The sequence below is a fragment of the Dermacentor variabilis genome, chromosome 1, assembly GCF_050947875.1.
Source record: "Dermacentor variabilis isolate Ectoservices chromosome 1, ASM5094787v1, whole genome shotgun sequence".
NCBI lineage: Eukaryota > Metazoa > Arthropoda > Arachnida > Ixodida > Ixodidae > Dermacentor > Dermacentor variabilis.
Genome location: NC_134568.1, coordinates 92,023,213 through 92,047,795, shown reverse-complemented (window position 1 = coordinate 92,047,795; position 24,583 = coordinate 92,023,213). Strand labels below are relative to the sequence as shown.

Genomic DNA, 24,583 nt, shown 5'->3' with positions numbered 1-24,583 from the left:
TGTATTCGCAGTAATCGAGCCGTCTACAACGAATTGCGTTAACGAAGCATTGTGGTCACTTTCGAACCGCCCTAAAGGATAAAGATTTAGTCCTTGTGGGGAGTATGTACAGGGATAAATTATTAGTCCTACAAGACGAGCTGTTAGTCTGAGGGGGAGCACCTGGAAGAATGAACATTTAGTCCTTTGTGAGAGCATGTGCAAAGAGCATCTGTTAGTCCCCTTGGGAGTAACTGCTAGAGGAGGAACAGTTGGTCCTTTTGCAGTTAGTCTCGAAGGGACGAATGCTTCGTCCTTGAGAGACTAATGGTTGCGGCAATGCACTTGCTCCCCAAAGAGAGTAACCGGCCCCCTACCCTTTTTAGTCCTTTTTGGCTTAGAGTGTATCGTTTTAAATAAGACATTGATGTTAGTTTGGCGGGTCATTATATTTCAATGTCGAAGTCGCGTGCTAAAGGAGTTGCTTAACGGGAACTTGTTGCCTGTGTGCATTGTAGATGGCGTGCGGGGCATGTAAAGTAAACATTAATATTAATAATCTGCAGTTGGGTTCGTAATTGAATATGTGTAATAATAAACATTCAGTCACTAGCGCCGCTCGCTTTCATTTCTGCTTTCGTGCATTATCTAGCTTGCACAGGTCTCACTGGTCTCACAATAAACTTCACTGAAAATTATGCGGGTCCCACGCACTTGGGAGTCGGTTTGAGCGAGGCTTTTCTTAGTATTTGCAGTGAACGCTGTTCTTGTTCAGCGACATTCTTCTGTAATTATTTTTTTATTTATATGCTTAGACCACGCGACGAAGTTACTCATTTTCACTGGGAAACGCCTCGCTCAACGTAAGCTTGTGGCGATCCAGCACCGCACACACCTCCGACAGATACTGCACTCTATCGCACACACTGCACACTGAGCCGAATTTTTCCTGCGCGAAGTGTTTCTCAACGTATAATTGTTTGGAACCGTTATCTACACGCTCCTGGTCCACTGCTGTCTCATCACTGCGTATCGACGCCGCCTGGCTTCGTGTTTATGAGCAAGAGTGCACTCGGGGCGTATCGACGCTGATCCGCACCGCGTTTCTGGACGTAATGTTCACCGCGCTCTTCAATGCTCATGATCGCCGCTCGATGCTGCTCCGCTTCGCGTCGCCAGCACGCGCTCGCGTTTATTAAACCGCGATTCGCTGCATATTGACGATTGTTGCTGCTGCGCTAGGCACTTCTGAGCTTCCATCTCCTCCCGGCTGAGTGCCCGCTTCGGCCCCATTTTGTTTGTCTTGGCGTTCGCCTATTATTAGAGTTGTCGGACGATCTCGCCGCTGCCACCATTTGAAGGAGTTGGAGGTCGTAGAGAGACACTAGGCGTACAGGGTTTATTTACAGTATTTACAGTTGAAACATGCGATACATTTACACAGTCTAGCGTGACTCCCAAATGGAGCCCGCAAGGCGAAGCATACAGCAAACGAGCACAGAGCACGACGACGAGCACACCTAGCAGCCGACAAACCGCCGTTTTTAAATACTTCGTGTTCCCTAGATCCCTAGGTGAGGCAAAACGTTCGACGTCATCGTAAACAGGCCGCCTCTCTGCGGGACGCTTTACAAACACACACACGCACACATAGGTTTCAGTGCCCCCTCCGCGGGCAGACGACCTTTGCAGCGCAGTCGTCGTGGTGTCCGTCGTCCTGCGTCCCCGTAGCCAAGTGGTCACGCCCGACCCCAGCTGGCGCCTCTAAATTCCAGAGCGGACCTCGCACAGTGGCCTCCGCCGCGGTCCATTGTCTGGTGTCTCGAAAAGCGCATGGGGAGGTTCCGCCAATTACCTCCCCTCGAGAACTCCCCTGAGCTAACCCCCGCCGTGTGGCTGCCGGTTGTCCGCAGTTCTCTGAAGTAAGTTCTTGGTTGGTTAGCGCTGTCCTCGCTGGTTCTCTGAAGGGCGCCCCCACCGCGGGTGGATCGAAACACGTGCAGCGGGCTGAAATAACTTGCACGTTGCCACCTCGGCAGGCCATTCCTAACAGCTCCTCCATGGCCCGGAAAATCTCGCCTGGCCAGTGCTGGCAACCGCTGGGCAGGAAGAGAATGACTGGCGAGCAAGACGATGGCTGTGCTCTCCGCAACCCCTGCGCACTTGGAATGCCTTCAAACATCTCTCAACAACTGGCACAGAAGAGTCGATCACAATACAATACGATAGAACACAATACCACTCAGCGTGCAAACGCCCGGAATCAGCTGTTAACCCACCAGGTTTCCTATCAAAATTTCAATGCAAGCCATTCAACTGGGAGCCCCAAATTTTGCCCCAAAATTTTGTGCCGTCAAAGCGAGCGTTCACGTTCCCCCTGCGTTCGACCAAACCTGACCGTCGCGCTGCACAAGAGTAAAGGTTTACGCAGAACTACACCGAAGGCTCTCAACCACCAATACCCGAACATAAGCAGCCTAAGTTCACGAACAGCCTGTTCTTACCCTATCGCAGTGGCGTACTTATCGCACTTACTGGTGCCACTAAACAGTCTGGTCAACTCCACAGGCACGTAATCACAATCGCGCTAGCTTTGTGGTCCCTATTCCGAACACGTACTTGCGTCGCACGAAAACGTTCCATCACGCTTACTCACGTGTCTTTCTCTAGTCCATACTGGACACGTAACTTAACCGAGCAATTAAACTTGCGTAACTTACGCACTCCGCAGAACCCTTAAAACATGTGTCTGCTAATAACTCGTTCCACGCACGCTTATTAGAGAAGCCAGAATACGGCTGCCCTCAACACACACGAGCAACCCAGTCAAACATTCTGCTTCCTTCCGTCCGCACAGGACAAGCGCTAAAGGAACTAAGAACGCTTCTCAGTGCAAATCATGCACTCACTGAAAATCTACGCGCGTAACCTTAGAAAATAAAAACACATAAAAAAGAAGGTTAACTAATACACACACGCGTTACCATAGGCCTCTCACCAATAACCTTGACACTCAGGTTACTCACACACACACACACACACAAAAAAAAGCCTATCTACTCATTAACGAACTCCTCGCGAGACTAAATGTTTGCATAAAACACCTCTTTCAAACCTCGGAGCTTCTCAAACGAAAACATAAAGAAAGCTCATACCTTACTTATTCAAAGAAATTTTTAGTCTCAAATCGCGAAAATTATCGAAATGCTCAAAATTACAACAACAACAACAAAAAAAAAAACTCGTTTTCCTACGGAAGCTCTCTTGGCCTCCCGTTTCAAACGTTTTCGACTTACTCATACTTTTGAGCCGTACTTGAGGTGGTCGCGGTTCGAAAGCTACTCTGGCTATCCAGCAACAACAAAGGGGCTGACACACTATCAGCTCCTTTAAGACGTTATAGTCTCCTGCCAATTTGCGTCCTGGCGCCATGCTTTCATCACGATCTCGACTGAGCTCGTCACGACTCCGTACCACCTCGTCTCGTCCTGCCCCCTTGCGCTCCTTCGCACTACACGCTGAACTTCGAAAAGAACGACGGACCGACAAGGAACATAACTGCCCCGTGCCCTTTGTCCGCGTCCGTGCAGAACATGCTTCTCGGTCTCTTTTTGACCGGTGGCTCGAACGTGTTTGATGCGCCAACGTCGTCAACGACGACCGCACCTTTCTTCTCATTGCGCCCTGCCTTTTTGCGCCTGTCGCCGTCTTTGGCTGCGCTACCTTATTTACTGCTTTCCTATCCTTACGGCGCTTCTTTCTGTGGCGCTTTCTCTTTGAATTCCCTCTCATGTCGCCTTCTCGCACCTCGTGCTGGCCGGTACACATTTCGTCAGCCGGGATCGGTCTCTTACCCGCACAGTCTGAATGATTCCTAACTAAATCATCGCTCTCGTAGCTACCTAGACTGGCGGAGAGCTGCACCGATCCCTGAACAATGCAGTGGTCTTCCCTTGAGCTACGGAGCTCGCAATACTGCGAACTGCCCTCAACTGCATCGTCCAGCTGGCACTTCTCTTCGGCACGGAGATCTGACTCGACATGGGTGCTCGCGTCTGTCGGGTCAGCAGTGCTCTCTACTTCGTTAACAACCTCGTTAACATTACCTGCGACGCACACGCGCGGTGACTGTGCCAATTCATTCACAGCTGGCCTAGCTGTCTCTACAGTGCTCTGTTGGCACAGCACCTCGTCACCTCGTCGCTCTCACTACGGCCTTTAACGGCCTCTGCTGCCACTAATGCATCATTAGCTTCTCGCTTTTTCCTTTTACCTACGAATGGCCGCTACTCTCGCAGGTACTACTACTTCTCTCGGCTTTCGAGCAAAATCTGCTATCTGCTTCTTTCCACTTTCACTGCGTCCAGCCTACAGATTTCTCAAGCCCCTGTTCTCTCCGTGTGTTTAACTGCTGCAAATCCCCTATCTGTTTGTCCACTGCTGCCATTTCCCTTTCAAGTTCTTTCCGTTCTTGCTCACGCTCTTGGCGTTCTTGCCTAATTGATTCCCGTTCCTGTCTTTTGCTTAGAATTCGTTTGCCCATTTGTTCGATGAATTTCAAATCATTGCCACTTTGCAGAATAGTCTTACTAATCTCTGATTCCGTCAAGTCCTCCTTTACCTCTACCTCGATCTCTTCACGCAACCACAACACGTCAGCTCCCGTCACATATTAGGACCATGGTCGCTACTTTAATCTTTGGCTTTACTGTCACACAATACTTGCTGCGATACCCACGCAAATCAAAATACAAGTAAAAGATCCCAGCGAATCAAATCCACAAACACAGAGAAATTGAAGCCTGGTAAATCTTACAGCCAGAACCAAACGCTTACCCACTGAAGCAGCACCATATCACCAGTCCTTCGCCGCCGTACCCAGTCAGTTGCAAGAGGTGGTCAATCCCAAGTCGCCTCCAACTTGATCACGATACAGGTCGGTCACCATGTGCCAAAGTCCGTCAGCTGCCGTTGCTGTATCCGAGTCGTAGGCCGATCCCTCCGCTGCCATTCAGTTGTAAGATTTGGCAGTCGTAGCTGTAGGGAGGACCTTGACTCTTCGTCGGGACTTAGGCGAGCAAGATTTATTTACATTTGAACATGGGATACATTTACACAGTCTAGCGTGACTCCCAAATGGAACCTGCAAGACGAAGCATACAGAAAACGAGCACACAGCTCACGAGTACATTACGAGCACAGAGCACGACGACGAGCACACCTAGCAGCCGACAAACCGCCGTTTTTAAACACTTCGTGTTCCCTAGATCCCTAGGTGAGGCAAAATGTTCGACGTCATCGTAAACAGGCCGCCTCTCTGCGGGACGTTTTACAAACACACACACGCACACATAGGTTTCAGTGCCCCCTCCGCGGGCAGACGACCTTTGCAGCGCAGACGTCGTGGTGTCCATTGTCCTGCGTCCCCGTGGCCAGGTGGTGTTAGGGTTGGCGTCTGACACCACGTGGCGACAGGTCATTCACCCTACCCTCTGAGCCGGAGCCCACGGGCGACCTCATCCCCTCCACCTTCTCTTGGCCGGACCCCACGGCGCCGGAGAGGTCATTCACCCGACCTTCTCCCCGGATTCGTCGAAAAGAGGATCGATTTCTCCTCCCCGTGCTCGGTATTGCAGGAGGAGGGGCCCTCTCTCCGTGCCTGTCACGTGTCATCGACGGAAGCAAGATCCCGCCCACACTTGTAGAGAGCTATTTAAGGGGCTCCGAAATGTACTTTGTGAGACTTCATACTTGATACTTCATACTTCATGCTTTTCTTATTTTCTTTCTATTACCTTTGAATAAACAGTGCAAGTTTCGCACTAGCGAATCGTCTCGCCCCTGCTTGGTCGCCATGATCTACCGGATGCCTGCAGCCCGCCGACAACGCCGCGCTACCCAATAAGTAATGTCGGTCGAGCTTCGATAGGCAGGCGCCGCTACTTGGCTTATAAAAAACTTGGCTTATATAAAATTGGCTTACATCAGAAGTCAACAAGGAAAGAAAACCATAGAATCACTGGCCCGAAAATAAATAGCATATACAGTAAATAGATCAGTACATAGAAACATTTCAGAAAACAACGAAGGTTTAGACTGATGTACAATGTAAATGCCGAAACAATGGCGAATATAATTTACAAGCGCTGAGAAAAATCTGTAACATAACTAAGGTTACATGTGTTATCAGGAATGAGCACAAGTTACTCAAAATGAATATGCAATGTCACTGCCCACTGATAGGTTTTTCAGTCATTGTTGAAGTTGTGGAAGGATTGTGTGTATTGTACGTTAAAGTGATCACCGTTTAATATATTAATCGTTTGATAATTCAATGTTTGCCTTCCATAATTAGTTCTTGTGGCGGGCTTTAGATGGTGTGGTCTACGTATTGGGTATGAGGTGCAACTGTCGACAGGTATTGTGTGCAGCCTATTTTTATAAATCCACTGCAGTAGTTTGAAATAATAAACTTGATCTGCTTTAAGCATGCTATATTTAATGAAGAGCGGTTTTGTTCGGAATCCTCGTTTGTCACCCGCATAGTTTTCACACATTTTCAATATTTTCTATTGTAAAATGGCTAGTTTGTTGTAGTTTGAAGTTGTCGTAGTTCCCCATACTAGAATGCCGTAACTGAGTTTTGAATAGAAAAGTGAGTAGTATAATGTTTGTTTCAACCAGGTGGTTAGTATATTTTGTTTTTTATACATGCAGCCAGTAACTCGAGATAGCTCACTTTTTAATTTCTTAACGTGAGTATTACATGTAAGGTCCTCTGTAAGCCGTAAGCCCAAGAACTTTTGCTCTGTAACTTGTTCCAGTAACGTGTCGTCAAAGTTCAGATGAACACAGTAGAGGTCTCTTTTATTTGGTGGCTTAAAATTATATATTTGGTTTACTTCATATATATTTGGTATACTTCATGGCACATCGTGCAGGACCCTCAAAGTTTGGGGAACTGGCAAAGAAAACATTGCCTTAAATAGATGCTTGAAAAAGGGGGAAAATGGGAGCAGGGAGCGACATAGTGAGTCGTGCTCGCTTCGCATCTGGTATGTACGTGCGACGAGGAGTCGCCACAAGGTTATGGCAGACCCCCGCGGGTGGAGCGGTCCAGCCCTCACAGGGCTTGAAGGTGGAAACGGTCCAGCATGTGGATTCATGAATGTTATTTTGGGCAGCACTATATGATATGTATGAGAGTCGTCGAAGTCCTGTCCAAATACCTGACATATTAAGTGTCCTGGGGCGGTAATCTCGGACGATAACTTTCGGGGATGCTTTCACTTTCCAGCTAGTTGCGCGAAATTTCGTGAAAGTATCGCCGGAAGTGATCGTTCGAGAATCGGCCCCTGTTCTCCGTACTAGGTGGTGTTGTACAGCGTCATTCGCTAATTTAAGTGTTTATGCCTGGCGAATGATTGATGCATCTGCACGTGGATGAGAATGATAGGGAGAAAGGACGATGGTGCGGGGGTCCTTGTTTGCGGCACACAACCTGGGTCTTCTGTGGCCGGTGGGCCTCCGGCCACCGTGTGGGTGTGCTCGACACATGTTCTCAGCGAGCTGAGCACGCTCATTGCTTTCGATCCTTTGTTGACCGGGTATACCCACTCTTAGACGACTTGGAGTGGTCTTGCATGTGTGTGTTAAGTGCGGCACGAATGTGGTCAGGGCGAATATTGAGCTCAAGAAGCTCGCAACACATCCTGATTGTAAATGTGGATGGCGGCAATTAATTCATGGTTGGCAGTCGTCTGAACCTCTGCCACGGTGGCTGAGAGTATTACGACGTAGTGGCGGGAGGTCGGTGGGACATGGGGCCGACTACTGTAGCGACGGCCTGTCTCTGGTGCCTGGGCTCTATCTACTCAATGGTTGTCGCGATGAGGTAACTTAAAAGGTCTTGTAGCCGGTAACGATTAACGGAGAACGTTTGTAAACGAAATAGACATGATTTCGCTCGTCTCAGCTTTCAAATGGTAATGTTTCGTCATAACACGCTTCGCTGTTTCGCACATGTCCGTGTTTATGTTTTTTATGCTCTCGTCGATTGTGCATGCGCGCAGAAATCTACAAGAAAAAGTAATGTACTTTCTTCTACGTGATAATGACGCCGCAATGTCGGCATTCATGTACTCTCTTGCTTTCGCGTCACAGTTGCGGCTCACGTAATCTTCAGTCTCCTGTTCTGCCTTCTTTATACAGCGTGCAGGGGCACCCCGCCCTCCTGAACGTGAACGGCCTCCTATGCAGCTGTGTGGCGCCGCTGGGCCGAGATGACGGCGCTCGGCCCCTAGGCTGCTGTCGCCCCCTCCGGTTCTGCGTTCACGTCTCTGCGAGCCGCCAGGAAGCACCGTGAGTAGCGTGCGTCTGTGTTCCTCGCGCGCTTTCGTTCCAGGCGCGCCGGGGATGCGTACGCACCTATGGCTGCAGCCTGTTCGCGTCCGCTATACCTACAACGGCCGACAAAATGACGGCGGCGCGGTCTGCAGATAGCAATTTGTGCAACTGCTGGCTGGCCTTTCCTTGCTTTCTTTCTTTTTGTTATGCTGCCGGCAGGTTCTATTTGTTTTTGTTTTAGCTTTTTTCTATTATCGCGTACGATTGTCACCTGTATGCATAAACTAGCTTCTTGTAGGTTATGCTGAGCACGATAGCTTACGTATTGCATAAACCACGACGTCATACTTAGACATTAATAATAATAATAATAATAATAATAATAATAATAATAATAATAATAATAATAATAATAATAATAATAATAATTATTATTATTATTATTATTATTATTATTATTATTATTATTATTATTAGTAATGCGCCATCTGAGCTGAGCCTCTGTTTCAGCAGCTTCATTTCGTTGTCGAGAAAATTGGGCACGGAACGCCCACCAGCGCTTGTCGTCTCTTGTGATGAACCTTTATTAGACCGCTGTTATTTTTTCTAGGAAAGCAAATGTGATGCCAATGAGTGTGCCAGCTTTTAGTCGAAGTTTGTTGAAAGACTAAAAAAACATACGAAAAAACACAAACAAACAAACATAATAAGCCTGTTAAGGTCACGACTGACAGTCATGCGCTTTCATCAAGCATGCATAGGCGAAGAGTTGTCATATTTCCGGGGGGGGGGGGTGCTCACACGGGAGGGGGGGGGGGTGCTCAGCCACTACCAGAAAACTCCGGAGGGGGCCGGAGCGCCCCCCCCCCTTGTCGCCGCCTATGCAAGCATGTATCTTCGGCGCCGCTTCTGTTACTGATGCTCTGACTTTTCTTTTTAATCTTATTCTTAGACATTTATTCGACCCTTACAAACGAGAATCACTGCCTCGAAGGTCTCCACAAAGTCAATAAAGAAAGAGTCGACTAGGTTCATAGTGACAACCAGGCTGTTGTCTAAGAACTTGATGCACAACTTGCCCGAGCGAAGAGATCTGCACCATTCGCGCGCAGGTCTTGCTCATCGAGTTAGTAGTCCACGTCAGCTCCCGCCTCTTTAGATATACTGTTTACGTATGACGGGCGGCTCAGCGTTTTCGCCTATGCTGCGCGCATGCAGTGCATATGGGAAAGGCGCGCAAGTTCGTGAACGAACTTGCAGCGAAAACAGTCATACAAAACATCGCTATAGGGTTGAATTCACATATAGTTAGTGTCTCAAGAAGCTGCAGCTCCAGACAATTGGTTTGAACGTACTACGTCATTCCTCAAGGAAAGACGCATCAGACATTGGTTTGTTCGATCGAATGGTGCCTTAAAATGTTATTCGATAGCTACGCAATAGCTCGCGTCTTATGTGGGTGCTGACTGGGATAATTGCTCTGCGATACCTCTCAGCTGTAGGATAATGAACGACGCCTCAACTTCTGGTGAAAGTTCGCAAGACTATCTTCTCTACGGCACTGTGCCTTCGTCTGAACTTGTTTAAAATATTTTCAGTATCCACAAAAGCCTTTCCCTCACACTTTTTTTCGTTGAGTAAAAGGCCTCGTATACGAAGTTTACGACGGTATAGCGGATTTTGAGATTATTTGACTCCTGATCTACAGTGAAATGCCACCAAGGTATTGTGACTGCTCGTGCGTGATCGCGATTCGCTCCGGCCTTCGGGACGCAACGGCAAGACATAGTTCCGTCTCGAGCAGACGTTTCATCTTCGGAGTCATGCGCTTGACCATGCACTATTCGTACTTACACCGTCCCTGCTTGTGTGTATTGTGATTTGCTTCGTGGCCTCATCTTAGTAAACGTGAAAAAGCAAGCTGTCCGTTTCAGGTTGACCAGAGTGCAATCGTTGCCATTCCTTGGGTTTTGCGTAAGCTCGTCGTTAGACGGCGTCATCTTTCGCTCCTTGTGATGCGTATGTTTGTGCGCGCAGAGCTCGTGTTTACGCGTGAAGCCCGCTTTGCCGGTGAGCGCGCCGACCGCAGTGCGTGCGTGCGTGCGCGCATATATACTGGCCCCGTCGCACGAAGGCGGCGGCCCTGCGTGCCGCAGGGAGATTGAAGACGCGCGCGGCTTTCCCGCCAGCGCGATTGCGCTTGCTTGCTTTTTTCTGGCGTATAGTTTTTCTGTTGTAGCTATCCTGTTCCCGTTTTGGCAAGACGGTAGCCTTATTATCTTTCCTTCGAAACGACGTTGCGAGGAAGGAGCTTCCTGGAAAAAGACGAGTTAATCATCGCCACCTGTTTCCCGCGGCGCTTATTACGCAGAACAAGATGGCGCGCATGCGGTGCATCGCATGTTAGCGCCGGGAAGACGACGCTCTTTTGGGAGCAGCCGTGCGGAGAGAAGCATGGCTGCACCGCCCACTTCGGCCCTTCTCTTTGTTTCTCCTCCGGTGCGAGATTCGCTCGCAGTATTTGAAAACGCGGAGGTCGCACCGTAACATATGAAGCCGGCTGTTCGTATGTGGATTGGGGGCGCAGTAGTTTTATTCTTTCTGGAGCTCATGGGAAAAGATAAGGGAGAGAGAGAGAAAGAGACGGCTAGAAGGCGTTCGTGAGGAGTTGCATGAAGCTGCGATCAGAACCACTTCCTCGAACCTTCGCTTGCATGATCTTGAGCGTTTCGAGCGATGTTTGGCCTACTGGCGTGTTACATTTCATCCCTAGGCGGCACTGCAAGCGCGATTTCGTGTGTGTGTTTTTGTATTTGATGGTGCATTTGGTGGTTTTGTTTGGTAAGACTCTCTCTCTCTCTCTCTCATATCCAGCTTTTCTGGACACGTACCAACTAGCGCCCCAAGCGGCCCCGGCACGAAGCTAGCGCGTTTTCAATGGAACGAGCGGGTTTTTCGCGAATAACAAAAGCTGCAGGTCGATTATCAAAAAACGCAGGTGACAGACGTGTTCTGGAAGACAATCCACACGAGCCAAGTGCAGTGATCACTCTATGGCACGTAAGAATTTTGTTCCCACAGCGGTTAAAGATTTAGCAATGGAAGCCTATGGAAACGACGAAAATTTGTACTCCATTTTCGAGGCAAGAACCGCGGCTGTGATTACACTACGGCTTCTATCGCAATACGCAGTGCAGCGTATGTAGTCCGGAGACTCAGCTTTCGACTGATGCCTAGCTCGACTCTCCACACACGGCGTAACACTGTTCCCAAAAGCGTTTTTTGTAACGCTGTCGTGAAAATTTACGTGGTGTCTATAAAAAGACGTTCGTACGCCTGCGCGAACCCTTGGAAGCCGTGGCCGAGCGGTAGAATTGCGCGCACCTTTAGTCACGCTTCGCGGTGGCCGCGGTTCGATTCTCGCTTCGGCCTTCTTTTTTTTTCCGCATAGGACCTAGTTTTGTAGTCTCTCACTAGATGGCAGAAACACAAAACCCAACATTTGCTTTCGGTTCTGGTTTTTCAGCGGCGCAGTTTTTTTTTACAGCCGCATAGGACTTAGTTTTATAGTCTCCCACCAGATGGAAGAAACACAAAACTCATGATTTGCTTTCGGTTCTGGTTTTCCAGTCGTTCTCTTGAAATATTATGTTTTCTATTTTTCCTTCCTAAAACACAGCAATGTCGTGTTCATTTGTTAGGTCATCGCATTTATGAAGGTTTTATTCATTGGACATCATAACTAGAAGCTTGCGCAAAGCTTTGTGCTACGCAAAAAAAAAAAAAACTTTCGTGCTCTGTATCGTGGCACCTGGGAGAACAAAATGGCCATTCTTATTGCGTCCTTCTGGAAGGTGCGTTTTCTGCGACTTTCCCATGTCTTTAATGCCACTCGGTGGCCAGTGCCATTCCTACGCAACATTCGTGCGGAACAAAGTGTCTGCTAAGCTGAGTCGCTGCCCGAACGTTAATTATTTCTAAAGATTCATCCAATTAAGAAATGCACCGAATAGGAGATGTGCAGTGTGTGGATTAATAGCTACTGGTAATGTGTCCCCTACAGCCAAGTGGTATGAATCCGTAGGTGTGGCCGTAAAAAAAATTACCGACGATTACGTTACTTCCTAATGCGAAATTTGAGCGCAGCAAATAAGCTGTTTCACCTTTTCGATAGATTGAGGCAAAGAAATCGAGCAACACATGTATGCGCTATCACAGAATTTTTTTTTTATTTTTCACACGTATTCCTTTAACAAAGACTCCACTAACAGTTCTTGACAGTCATGAAGGAAGCTTTGTGGTCGGAGAAATAGACTGATATATGTTCGACTTGGTACACCAATGCTTGATTCTCAAAGACGAGATCTATACAAGTGCCTCGCGAGGTTGTCACAGCCGTGGGACGCGTTACGAGCGAGAGGAACGGGATGTTCTCCCGCATAAGTGTTAGGAAATTGCTGTTTGTCTTTATGTCAAGCCGCCACCGATCTGGCTCTCTGATTGCCACCGCACAGGGCGAACGGCAGCGGCAATTTCGGCTCGGGCGGTGCACATATACAGATCCGCCGCCACCGATCTGGCTCTCTGATTGCCACCGCACAGGGGTTGCATTGGAGGAGGAGCGAAGAAAGGAATTAAGTTCGAGCCGGCGCTTTGACAACCGGAGACTCGCAGGAAGAGGGGGGAGGGGGGCGGCGTGTACACCCAGCGGCAAACGATGGGGGCAGAAGCGCGCGCAGCAAGCGGACAACACGATAAAGGGAGGAGGGAAGAGATAGCAGCGACTGACTGATGCAACTGAAGAGCACCCTATCCGCCACACAAGAACAGGGGGGGGGGGGACCCTTTCCTCCTCTTTCTGCATGGCGGCGACGGTGTTCTATGCAGTCACGTTATCTTGACTCTCTAGCGGCGACAGCGGCATCCAGCGGTATCAGTCGGTCACTGCTAGCGCTGGGGGGATGAAAGGGGGGCGGAGCTGGTTACGAGGCCGACGACAACGCCGACGACGACGCCGACGACGACGCGAAACCCAGGAACGGACGCCAAAGAGCTGCGCTCTAAAACAATTTGAATAAATGTCCCGTGCTGTGTCTCTCCCGGTCGCTCTACAGAGAAGCTAGCTTGGCTAGCCGTCAGTATTTAGGATCAACATAAGGCGTCACTCGTTCGGTGCAGTTGCTTTTAATGCGAAGCATTCTTTGGTGAGTGCCCCAGTGATCTGGTAGCAAAATCGTGCGAAATCGTGTCTGTAACGCCAAAAAACTTGACGCATTTCCCATATGAATACATAGGTCTTTATAAAAGGGGGTGTGGTGGCCAACTTGAAATTGGAAGTGGCGTCAGCACAAATTTGGCCGTGATACAGGGATTGGTCAAGTTGAATGTGGTAGTGATATGGGAGTGGCCCAACCTAAATTTGGGGTGAAATGGTAGTGAGCCAAGCTGAATGTGAGGCTGATATGGGGGTGGCTCAACCTAAATTTGAGGTGATATAGGGGTGGGTAAGCCTAAGTTTGGGGGAATATGGGGGGTGGGCCATCCTGGATTCGGGGAGGATACGGGGGTGGGAGAACCTAAATTTGGGAGAAATATGGGGGGTGGGCCACCCTAACCATGGGGCTGATATGGGGCTGTGTGAAGCTGAATCGGGGGTGATACGGGGGTGGGCTAACCTAAATGTGGGAGTGATTTGCGGGGGGCCATCCTAAATTTGAGGTGATAGAGGGCTGGGCTAGGCTAAGTTTGGGGCTGATATGGGGGTGGGCGAACCTGGATATGGGGATGATATGGGGGTGGGCCAACCTAAATTTGGGGCTGACATGGGGTCGGGCTAACCTAACCATGGGGGTGATGCGCGGCTGGGCCAAGCTGAATTGGAGGGTAAAATATGGGTGGACTAACCTTAGTTGGTGGGCGATTTGCAGTGGGCCATCCTAAATTTGAGGTGATCGAGGGTTGCGCCAGCGTTAGTTTGGGGCTGATATGGGGATGAGCCAACCTAGATTTTCGGGTGGTATTGGAGTGGGCCAATCTAAATTTGGTGGTGTTGTGGAGGCGGGCCAATCTATATTTGGGGGTGATCCTACCTAAATGTGGGAGCAATCTCGGGGTCGGCCAATCTGAATTTGGGGGCGATATGGGGGTGGGCCAACCTAAATTTTGGGATGCGTCGGCTCGAAATTTGGAGGACGATTTATGGAAATTCGTCTGTGGACCAACTTGAAAATTAGGGGTGGCCCAATTGAAATTCAGGTTTAAGCCAACTTGAGGTTTAAGGCTGGGCAAAAAGAAAATAGGGCGTGGCCGACTTTAAACTTGAGGGTGGGCCAATTTAAATTTGAGGGTGTGCCAACTTGAAATTTGGGGTGGGCCTACTTATTGTTTGGGGTGGGCCAATTGAAATTTGGGGGCCTGTTTACGAATGGTTCGACAACACCAGTGGTGTTTCTGCATATTTTTCATCATCGCAAAGTACGTACGCCAATACTTGTTACCTATATCCCTCAAGGTGAGCTACCACTCGAGCCTTCCCAGCCCACTGAGCTAATGATGTCATGGGTGCGCTCTCATCGTGACGACTGCGACGTTCAATGTGGAGATCCACAAAAACAAATCGCAGACCGAGCTGACCATTTTCACACCAATGACATCTCTAACACTACTCGCTCGTGCTAGACGCAACACAAGCTTACAACGATCATAATTCAACTTTCAATCGCACGCTAGTTCACACGTTCTCAGTGCAGAATTTCGTCAATCATCTGGATAGAAACCATGCTGGATGTTTTACTGTTATGTTGGGCCGTTTTTCACGTAAGCCTTTCCCACAAAGACAATACATTTTTGAGATTGACGAGGCAAGCTAGTACATAACTCATACGAAGCAAACGTATAAAGGGTTATAATGATTTCTCAAAAAATATGTTAGGTAAATAAGATTTCAGATGGTATTATTTAGACCGGGCATGACAACGATTTCTTCCCGCCTGTCACAGCGCTTTCACCGAAAACCTAATCATTTTGCTCAAACGCGTTGCCCCAATACTACATGTGCTGAATGTAGAAAAGTGCGGTGCGTGGTCACAGCTTCAAAGCCAGTCTATTTTGTGTACTGTTGTTGATATTGTAGAAATGTGGAGTTTTCCTCTTTATAAGAGCACAAAAAGAAAAAAAAATATTACAGATAGTAGCTGAGCGCAAAGTACATTGGAAGATCTGAAACCAGCAATTATTTTTAATTTGCGGGTTGGTCTTCCCTGCTGGTAGATTGCTGTCCGATCACTTCAACGAAGTTTGTTTGTGTGCAACTGCAGCAAAAACAAAGATACTACCATTTCATTGCGAGGACCTTTATGCCATTCACACGCACAATAAGGACACCAGATAATTGACACTGTCAGTTTATAAACTGATTTTGTTTTGCTAATTTCAGTGTAGCGTGGTGTCTGCGAACGGAGTATTTTCTTAGTATCAGTCCAGTGTTAGCAGTGCGAAGCAGTTCGGTCTATCATCTCCGTGAGGCCATACTAGCCATTGTAGCGCTTGACTCCAGGCCAAGTGCTAAAAACTTGGTGTGCTTCGTCCTATCCGCAGGTGGTCCATCCATTCTGTTATGGTGGCCATCAACGTTGCGTCCGTCAGGCCTCCTCCTCATTTTAGCTTCACCATCGCGAGAGTGCGCAGAGAAAGGAAGCTTTCTTCACTATCAGCCCCAGCGGGGTTCCACCACTCGTAACTGCTGCAATTTGCAGCAGTTACGGCTGGGCATGCTAACTACATCCTTAGTTTCACAATGGCTCATCATAATCATCATCAGCATGGCTACGCCCACTGCAGGGCAAAGGTCTCACCCATACTTCTCCAACAACCCCGGTCATGTACTAATTGTGGCCATGCCGTGCCTGCAAACTTCTTAATCTCATCCGCCCACCTAACTTTCTGCCGCCCCCTGCTACGCTTCCCTTCCCTTGGTATCCAGTCCGTAACCCTTAATGACCATCGGTTATCTTCCCTCCTCAATACATGTCCTGCCCATGCCCATTTCTTTTTCTTGATTTCAACTAAGATGTCATTAACTCGCGTTTGTTCCCTCACCCAATCTGCTCTTTTCTTATCCCTTAACGTTACACCTATCATTCTTCTTTCCATAGCTCGTTGCGTCGTCCTCAATTTGAGTAGAACCCTTTTCGTAAGCCTCCAGGTTTCTGCCCCGTAGGTGAGTACTGGTAAGACACAGCTATTATATACTTTTCTCTTGAGGGATAATGGCAACCTGCTGTTCATGATCTGAGAATGCCTGCCAAATGCACCCCAGCCCATTCTTATTCCTCTGATTATTTCCGCCTCATGATCCGGATCCGCCGTCACTACGTGCCCTAAGTAGATGTATTCCCTCACGACTTCCAGTGCCTCGCGGCCTATTGTAAATTGCTGTTCTCTTCCGAGACTGTTAAGCATTACTTTAGTTTTCTGCAAATTAATTTTTAGACCCACTCTTCTGCTTTGCCTCTCCAGGTCAGTGAGCATGCATTGCAATTGGTCCCCTGAGTTACTATGCAAGGCAATATCATCAGCGAATCGCAAGTTACTAAGGTATTCTCCATTAACCTTTATCCCCAATTCTTCCCAATCCAGGTCTCTGAATACCTCCTGTAAACACGCTGTGAATAGCATTGGAGATATAGTATCTCCCTGCCTGACGCCTTTCTTTATTTGGATTTTGTTGCTTGCTTTATGAAGGACTATGGTGGCTGTGGAGCCGCTATAGATATCTTTCAGTATTTTTACATACGGCTCGTCTACACCCTGATTCCGTAATGCCTCCATGACTGCTGAGGTTTCGACAGAATCAAACGCTTTCTCGTAATCAATGAAAGCTATATATAAGGGTTGGTTATATTCCGCGCATTTCTCTATCACCTGATTGATAGTGTGAATATGATCTATTGTTGAGTGGCCTTTACGGAATCCTGCCTGGTCCTTTCGTGACAGAAGTCTAAGGTGCTCCTGATTCTATATGCAATTACCTTAGTAAATAGTTTGTACGCAACGGACAGTAAGCTGATCGGTCTATAATTTTTCAAGTCTTTGGCGTCCGCTTTCTTATGGATTAGGATTATGTTAGCGTTCTTCCAAGATTCCGGTACGCTCGAGGTCATGAGGCATTGCGTATACAGGGTGGCCAGTTTCTCTAGAACAATCTGTCTACCATCCTTTAACAAATCTGCTGTTACCTGGTCCTCCCCAGCTGCCTTCCCCCTTTGCATATCTCCCAAGGCTTTCTTTACTTCTTCCGGCATTACCTTTGGGATTTCGAATTCGTCTAGACTATTTTCTCTTCCATTATCGTCGTGGGTGCCACTGGTACTGTATAAATATCTATAGAACTCCTCAGCCACTTGAACTATCTCATCCATATTAGTAATGATATTGCCGGCTTTGTCTCTTAACGCATACATCTGATTCTTGCCAATTCCTAGTTTCTTTACTGTTTTTAGGCTTCTTCCGTTCCTGAGAGCATGTTCAATTCTATCCATATTATATTTCGTTATGTCAGCTGTCTTACGCTTGTTGATTAACTTCGAAAGTTCTGCCAGTTCTGCGCGTGCTGCCACAATGGCTATCGCGCGCAGAAAAAGTAGAGCTGTGGTCGCTATCACTACCACGAACCCATGTCAATGCAGATGTAAGTACCTGGAGGGGCTGGGCATGCTAACTTCTGCGCTACGACCTGCCGCCGCCACCTCAGATTTTCTATGCATACCTGCTTCTTGTTTCTATTCTAAACTATTCTATTCTATATCTAAACGCGGATAAGTAATTGGATTAGATTGGGAAAACGTTTATTGAGCCTGCAGTAAAGCGCGAAGGCGCGCTTCGGACGTGACCTACGTCGTCATCGTGGTGGTGTTAGGAATGGCCGTACGGGGTGGCAACGTGCCAGCTTTCAGCCCGCAGCACCTGTTCCAATCCCACCAGACAGGGCGCACTTCAGAGAACTGCGGATGACCGGCAGCCACGTGGCGCGCGGTCAACTCAGGAATGTGGTGCTCGGCTGCGCCACCCGAGACAAAGCAGAGTTCTACGAAGCCCTCTGACGTCGGCTCCGCACCCTTTTCCCCTGTGCGTGTGTGCGACACGTGTTTGTGAGCCCTCCGCCAGAAGGGCTGGTCCACGGGGACATCGAACTATGACGTCGAGCGGAGAGCTTATAAGCAGCGTTTACTGGCTGCTAGAGCGTGCTCGTCGTCGGGAGCTGAGTGCTCGTTGTCATGCTAGAAATGTACTAGTGAGCTGTGTGCTCGTAAGCTGTTTGCTGTACGATAGTCTTGCGGGCTCCATATGGGAGTCGCGCTAAACTGCCAATGTATCTTCCTTAAAATGTTAATATGTAAATAAATCCTGCTCGCCTAGTCCTGTCGCCACAAGGTCCTCCCTACGGCTACGACTGCCGACTCTTACAGCGGGTGCTCTGCGAGGATCCCCGCTCGCCGTTGCCGGCTCACCAGGCTCCTGCCTAGCCATCGCCTCGATGACCTGCTCGACGGCCTGTAGTTGTATTTCTTGGTCTTCGCTCCACGTTGCTTCCTCAAGCTGCGGCGGTATATGTCCTGAGTTAGCTTGGCTTGGATGTTTGGAGCAATCCCATAGCATGTGCTCGAACGTGGCCTTCTCCCTGCAGCACGCTCTGCACTTGTCATGGTGGTGCGATTCTGGTTACATCCTATGCAATAGCGCCGGGCTTGGAAGTGTTCTCGTTTGTAGTTACCTGAACAGCACGGCCTGCGACCTGCTGAGCCCTTTGCAGGGCGGCGGGAGAAGTCTACGGGGCAGCCGAAAGCCTTGGTCAGTTCGTTATAGGTGGTCATCCGGTCTTTGGCGCTGAAACACAGCGGGCAGCCATTGCCTTGGGCGCGGTCGGTTAATCCTCGCGCTCGGGCGTGTGCCGTTTCGTTGCGATTGGCATGCTTCTCCGACGCTTGTCCTGCGTGCTCCGGGAACCACTTGATTCGAGTCCTCTTGTCGCGGTATGCCTGTCGGAGCAGGACGCGTGCCGACGTTGGGGCAATTCTTCCTTTGGCGTAGTTCCTCACCGCCTGTCTGGAGTCGCTGAGGATCATGTGGCATTCTCGGGTTACGATGGCCAGGGCGATGGCTATTTCTTCTGCTTCCTCCACTTGCTTGCTCGATGTGCTGGCAGTCGCCCGCACGGAGTCGACGACCGCGATCGCGAAGCAGTTGCGGCCGGCATATTCGGCTGCATCCACGTATCTGGCACCGGTGTCTTTCGCGTGCAGGTCTGTTAGTGCCTTGGCTATAGCGCGTCTTCTGCCTTCGTTGAATTCCGGATGCATGCTCTTCGGAAAGGGGTCAACCCGCGCATTTCATCGTACGTGGTCGGGGACGGGGCATTTTTGTCCCTGCTGTTCATGATAACCGATGCCTAGACTGCACAGGATCTTTCTGCCGGCCTTTGTTGATGACAATCTTTCCAACTGAGCGGCTCTTTGCGCTTCGATGACCTCGTCGAGCGTGTTGTGTATGCCCAGCTGGAGGAGACGTTTCATGTTGGTAGTTTCAAGTAGACCGAGGGGTGTCTTGTAAGCCCTCCGGATTAGGATGTCTAGCTTGTTCTTTTCGCTTTTCACCCACTTGTGGAAGGCTGCCACGTACACTGGCAGAGTACGAAGGAGTGTATAAGCATGATGAAGTTTTCCTCCTTCATGACTCCCTTCTTGGTGGTAACGCGCTTGAGCAGTCTGCTGGCATTGGACGCCTCACCCATGCTGAGGGTGATGGTGTCTCCGTTCCTGCCGAGCGCTTCGATCGTCATGCCCAGGACTCGGATCTTGCTGACCGTCGGTATTGTGTTACCATCCCTGGTGCGGATCTTGATCTTTTCGTGTTTCCTTTGCTTCTTGATTCTGTGCGTTTTGATCGGTTGGTAAAGCAGGAGCTCCAACTTACTTGGGGAGCAACGCAGTCCCGTACCTTCCAAGCTTTCTTCGATCGTGTCGACTGCCGTCTGTGGCGTGGATTTTGTGCGGGCATCACTGCCCCCGTCCACCCACAGCGTAATGTCGTCCGCGTATATCGTGTGCTTCAGTCCTTCAAGCTGGCGTAGTCTTTTGGCAACTTGAATCATAGCAAGAATAAATAGCATGGGTGAGATGACGGAGCCTTGGGAAGTGCCTTGGCTCCCTAATGTCTTCTCGTCCGTCTTCAGGTCGCCGAGTCTGAGCTCCGCCATCTGCCGGTGAGGATGCCTTTGAAATATTCGTACGACCTCTCGCCTAGGTTTAGATGCGATACCTGCGCGAGGATGGCAGAGTGCGTAACTTTGTCGAAGGCGCTTTCTAGGTGGAGCCCGAGGACGGCTTTGGTGTCCCTAGTTTCGCCGTCGATGACCTGATGTTTGATAAGTAAAAAATCTCAGTGCCCTCCCACTCTCTGAAGAAATACGACCCGCAAAGCTGTGTATGTGGGCCCCTTAATGGCGAACTGCACCTCCGCCGTCTGTCGGCACCGCGTTGCACTGTCTTCGGGATCGGCCCACGTATGGGGAGTGCTTAATGCCTGCTTCACCTCCGCCGCTGGTCGGCCTGGCATGGCGTTACATTCGGGATCAGCCCACGTATGGGGAGAGCTGAACGTTTGCTGCACCTCTGCTGCGGGTCAGGCCGGTATTATGCTATCTTCGGGATTTTGCTCTATACGCGGACGCGATAGTGGGGAAAGTAGCCCTTAAGAGGAACATTTAGCTCTGGTGGTCCTATATAAATACATGTAAAAGGAGAACTCGTTTTTCTCCACAACCACTGCATCAAATTTTACAAGGTTTGTTGCACTTGAAAGAAATACTTAAAATCTAGTGACTGTTGGTTTAAAATCTTTTATTTGGGTCATCATTTGTTTATTCAAAATTGGCAAAAATCACAAATTTTCAGAAAATGAAACCAACTTTACAACTCTGTCTTTCGGCAATCAAAACTGATATCACAATTCTGTACATTGCATCTAACAGCACATCTAAAGCGGACAAAATTGATATAATACGCATGAATCTAAAAAAATTTAGTAATGTGGAAATGCAGCTTTTCCACAACCCTTGTTCACAACGTAACGACTTCACGTAAGATATAAATCGGCATATTGGATTTGTCCGCTTTGAATTGTCTAAAGGATTCTGTTTACATAACCGCGATATCAGTTCTTGATGCGGAGTTATTAATTTGTAAACTTCGTGCTTCTGTATTTTCCGCACTTTTGAATTTTTGAAAATCTTTTACCAGAATTCATGCCCTAAATAGAAATTTGCGCTTCTAATAGTCACTAGAATTTACCTTTCTCTCCCGAATCCAGCAAAATTTATTAAAATCGGCCCAGGGGTTATCTCAGAAAATCGTTTCGGCGTTTTACATTTACGTGAATAGGCCACGTCGGAATTGGGCCCGAGTTAAAGCATATACTCTTAACGACTTCGTTGTAAAAAAAGTAATAAAAGAATAAAAGAAAAAAAATCGCCTCAGCCGTCAATATCGCCGCCTCAGATTTTGTCATGATGGCACCGCCACCATCGGCACGGCTTCCTGAGCAGCTACCAAGCTGTTCCCTTTCGTTATCTTCCTTCGCTCGGCGGCAGTGCACTGTCTTGATGCCGACGACACGCTAAATCTGCACCATCATTCCGTCATGCATCGCTTCTGCGACCAAGCAAGCTTTCGGCGGCACACGTTCACTGCCGTATTGACACTAAAACTTTAAAATGCTTGCCTTCGAGAAAGCAGCGTGAATAAAAATGGAACGCGACTATGTGACCATGGGGAACATGTTCACGGGGCCATACTATTGATGACAGCACCACAAAAGGCTAGATGTGGTCAGGTTGACTTTACAGGTTTGGAAGGAAAGACTGACGGGCTAGTTGCTTCATTATCACATTAAGAACAGCACTTAATGTTAGCGCAGTTTGTGTGTGGTTCCCCCTGTGTGTGTCCCGTCGTGAAGTGCTGTTCTTTCTTTGACTTCACAGATGTTCTTTTTCTGCGTCAGTTACGTCTTCCAAGAGTGTTTACTTGGAAAATTTTTGTTCGCATTGCTCTTACAGAAGCATATTTAGTCGAAATTTGTTCGTTTGGCTGCTTAATCTCGAGGACGGGCTCCAAACTGCTCATTTTCTTTAACCACGTAAAAACCCTTACTGAAAATTTAATTACGTAGCTTTGTTAATTACGCAAACAACTTCTCAACTTACTCCGCATCTAGAGGTTACCAATCTGAACACTTGAATGATAAAATGATGTTAACATTGTTTGCATCATTCGAATGGTTTTGTTTTGTGCAGTTAAAAGCAGCCGGCATATTGATGGTGCTGTAGACTTCTTATAAAGTAAGTTTGAAAGTTTGGACAGGTTATCTTGGCACAAATCAACTTCATGAGCTTAAGCACATGACCCAACCTTGCACGTCTGTCTTTACAACCGATTCTCATACATTATACAAGAAGCACCTCAGCGCTACGGTACATCCCACAAGGTGTGCGAGAACATTGTGCGCGCTCCCGACTAGGTTTCTGAGCGTTGGTGGCATCAGACTCGGTTTCCTGGCATCATAAGGAATAAAAACAGCTTCCTGGAGGAAAGCATTGGGTACATTTTCAGCACTTTGTAACATATGGATCAGCACGGATATGTACGTTAGAACGAAAAGTACTGAAATATTAAGGTGAGGGTTTCGCTGCATGTATTTTGGCTGTCTAATGTTAAGATCTAAAGAAAAAATGCTTTGATTTTGTGACAAATAATGCTGACATGAAATATGAGCTCCGACACAGTACCCGTGTTGGAACTGGCCCCTGGAATACAGGGCTACAATAAACCACGATATGCTGGTTTGATAAATACCAGTAATTGTAAAGTGGTTCGCTCTTGAATTTCCTGTATGTCAATCGGCGCCGCTGTGCAGTGTTGTGGGCCCTTTTTATACCACCAGCACTATGTTTCAGCTAATATTGAAAGCAACTGTGTTCCTTCTTTTAAGGGGGGGGGGGGTTAGCGTCTAACCACAGTTCCAAAGTTATCAGTTAGCTCAAGATGCGCCTGCATGTGTTTATAATATCCAGTATGTTGGCACGGATTCAATAGCGAAAGAGCGCTATCTTATCAGATTGCGCGCGTGAAGCGAATACTGGCGTACATTCTCCATCACATTTGCCGACCCGAGATTGCGCTGCGATGTACGAGCATTCCAATCTGACGAACCGACGCCTTGATCCGTAGATCGGAATCAGAGGAAGCACTTTGCGCGCAGCCATCGGTATCTTTGAGTGTTATTTTCTTTTCCAGCGCAAGCTCATCTTATAATGAGTAACATTCGTGACTGACTCTTTTGGAAGTGTTTTGTTCTTCACATCACTACAACGTGAGAGTATAGAGGTGCTCCATCTTCATTGAGAGAATACTGGGAAATGGACTAGGCCTTTTCTTGCGTATGCGTTTACACATTAACCACACCAATTTATTTTCCATAACTTACGTTTTAATTTAGGGGGCTGTAAAGCACAGCAACCTTTTACTAACAAGATGTTTTATTGACAAAGAAAATTTACATGCTTATTAGTCGGCTTTCACTTCATTGTAAAGAATTCCAATAAAGATCTACTTACGATAATTAAAAGCCTATCTGTTTGACAGCGTTTCATCTGAGTTCCCCTTTGCAAGGTAATACAGACTTGCAGATTGTTCGTATTGGGCACCCTCGACATATGTCCAACCGCCAAAGAAAGGGTCATTCCGAATGTTTCATTTCAGGAAGGCGTGTTACCCTCCTGTCTTTCATTCCCGTTCGCAAACACGCATAAGACGAAAGTGCTGCTTGAAGAGCGTCGTTAGTCCAAGCCAACTAGCTACCGTAACTCACCTCGCCTATATCGCTATCATTTAGGCTTAGATAAGAAATATTATTATTTTAAACCGACGCATCACGAATCCAAAAAGAGCTGCGCGCGACCAGCCCAGCTAGGTTTCTTTCATTTCGTACATCGTCGTAGCGGCTAATAGTAGCTCACGAAGCAAAGCACTGAGTGTGGATATGGCAGAGAAGGTGTTCTATATAATGTCTCGTCACCCACCGAAAATTGCCCGCCGTGCTACTGGCCTTTCCTAGAAAATTGTATATGTGACGCCCAGCCATTTGGAACACAGCAACTTTGTTTTGCGATGGGAGAGTCCAGGTGAGAGACGGGGTGGTTATGGAG

At 48.2% G+C, this 24,583-nt stretch overlaps 1 protein-coding gene across 1 annotated transcript in view; it reads left to right on the top strand.

The window, feature by feature from the left end:
- The window catches only part of LOC142580500 (ecotropic viral integration site 5 ortholog-like), a 289,591-nt gene that overhangs the window by 79,743 nt on the left and 185,265 nt on the right, over positions 1-24,583 (top strand). Inside the window, exon 2 of the mRNA XM_075691155.1 lies at positions 8,191-8,340. The gene's annotated coding sequence lies outside the window, so the exon portion shown is untranslated. The remainder of the gene's footprint in view (positions 1-8,190; positions 8,341-24,583) is intronic.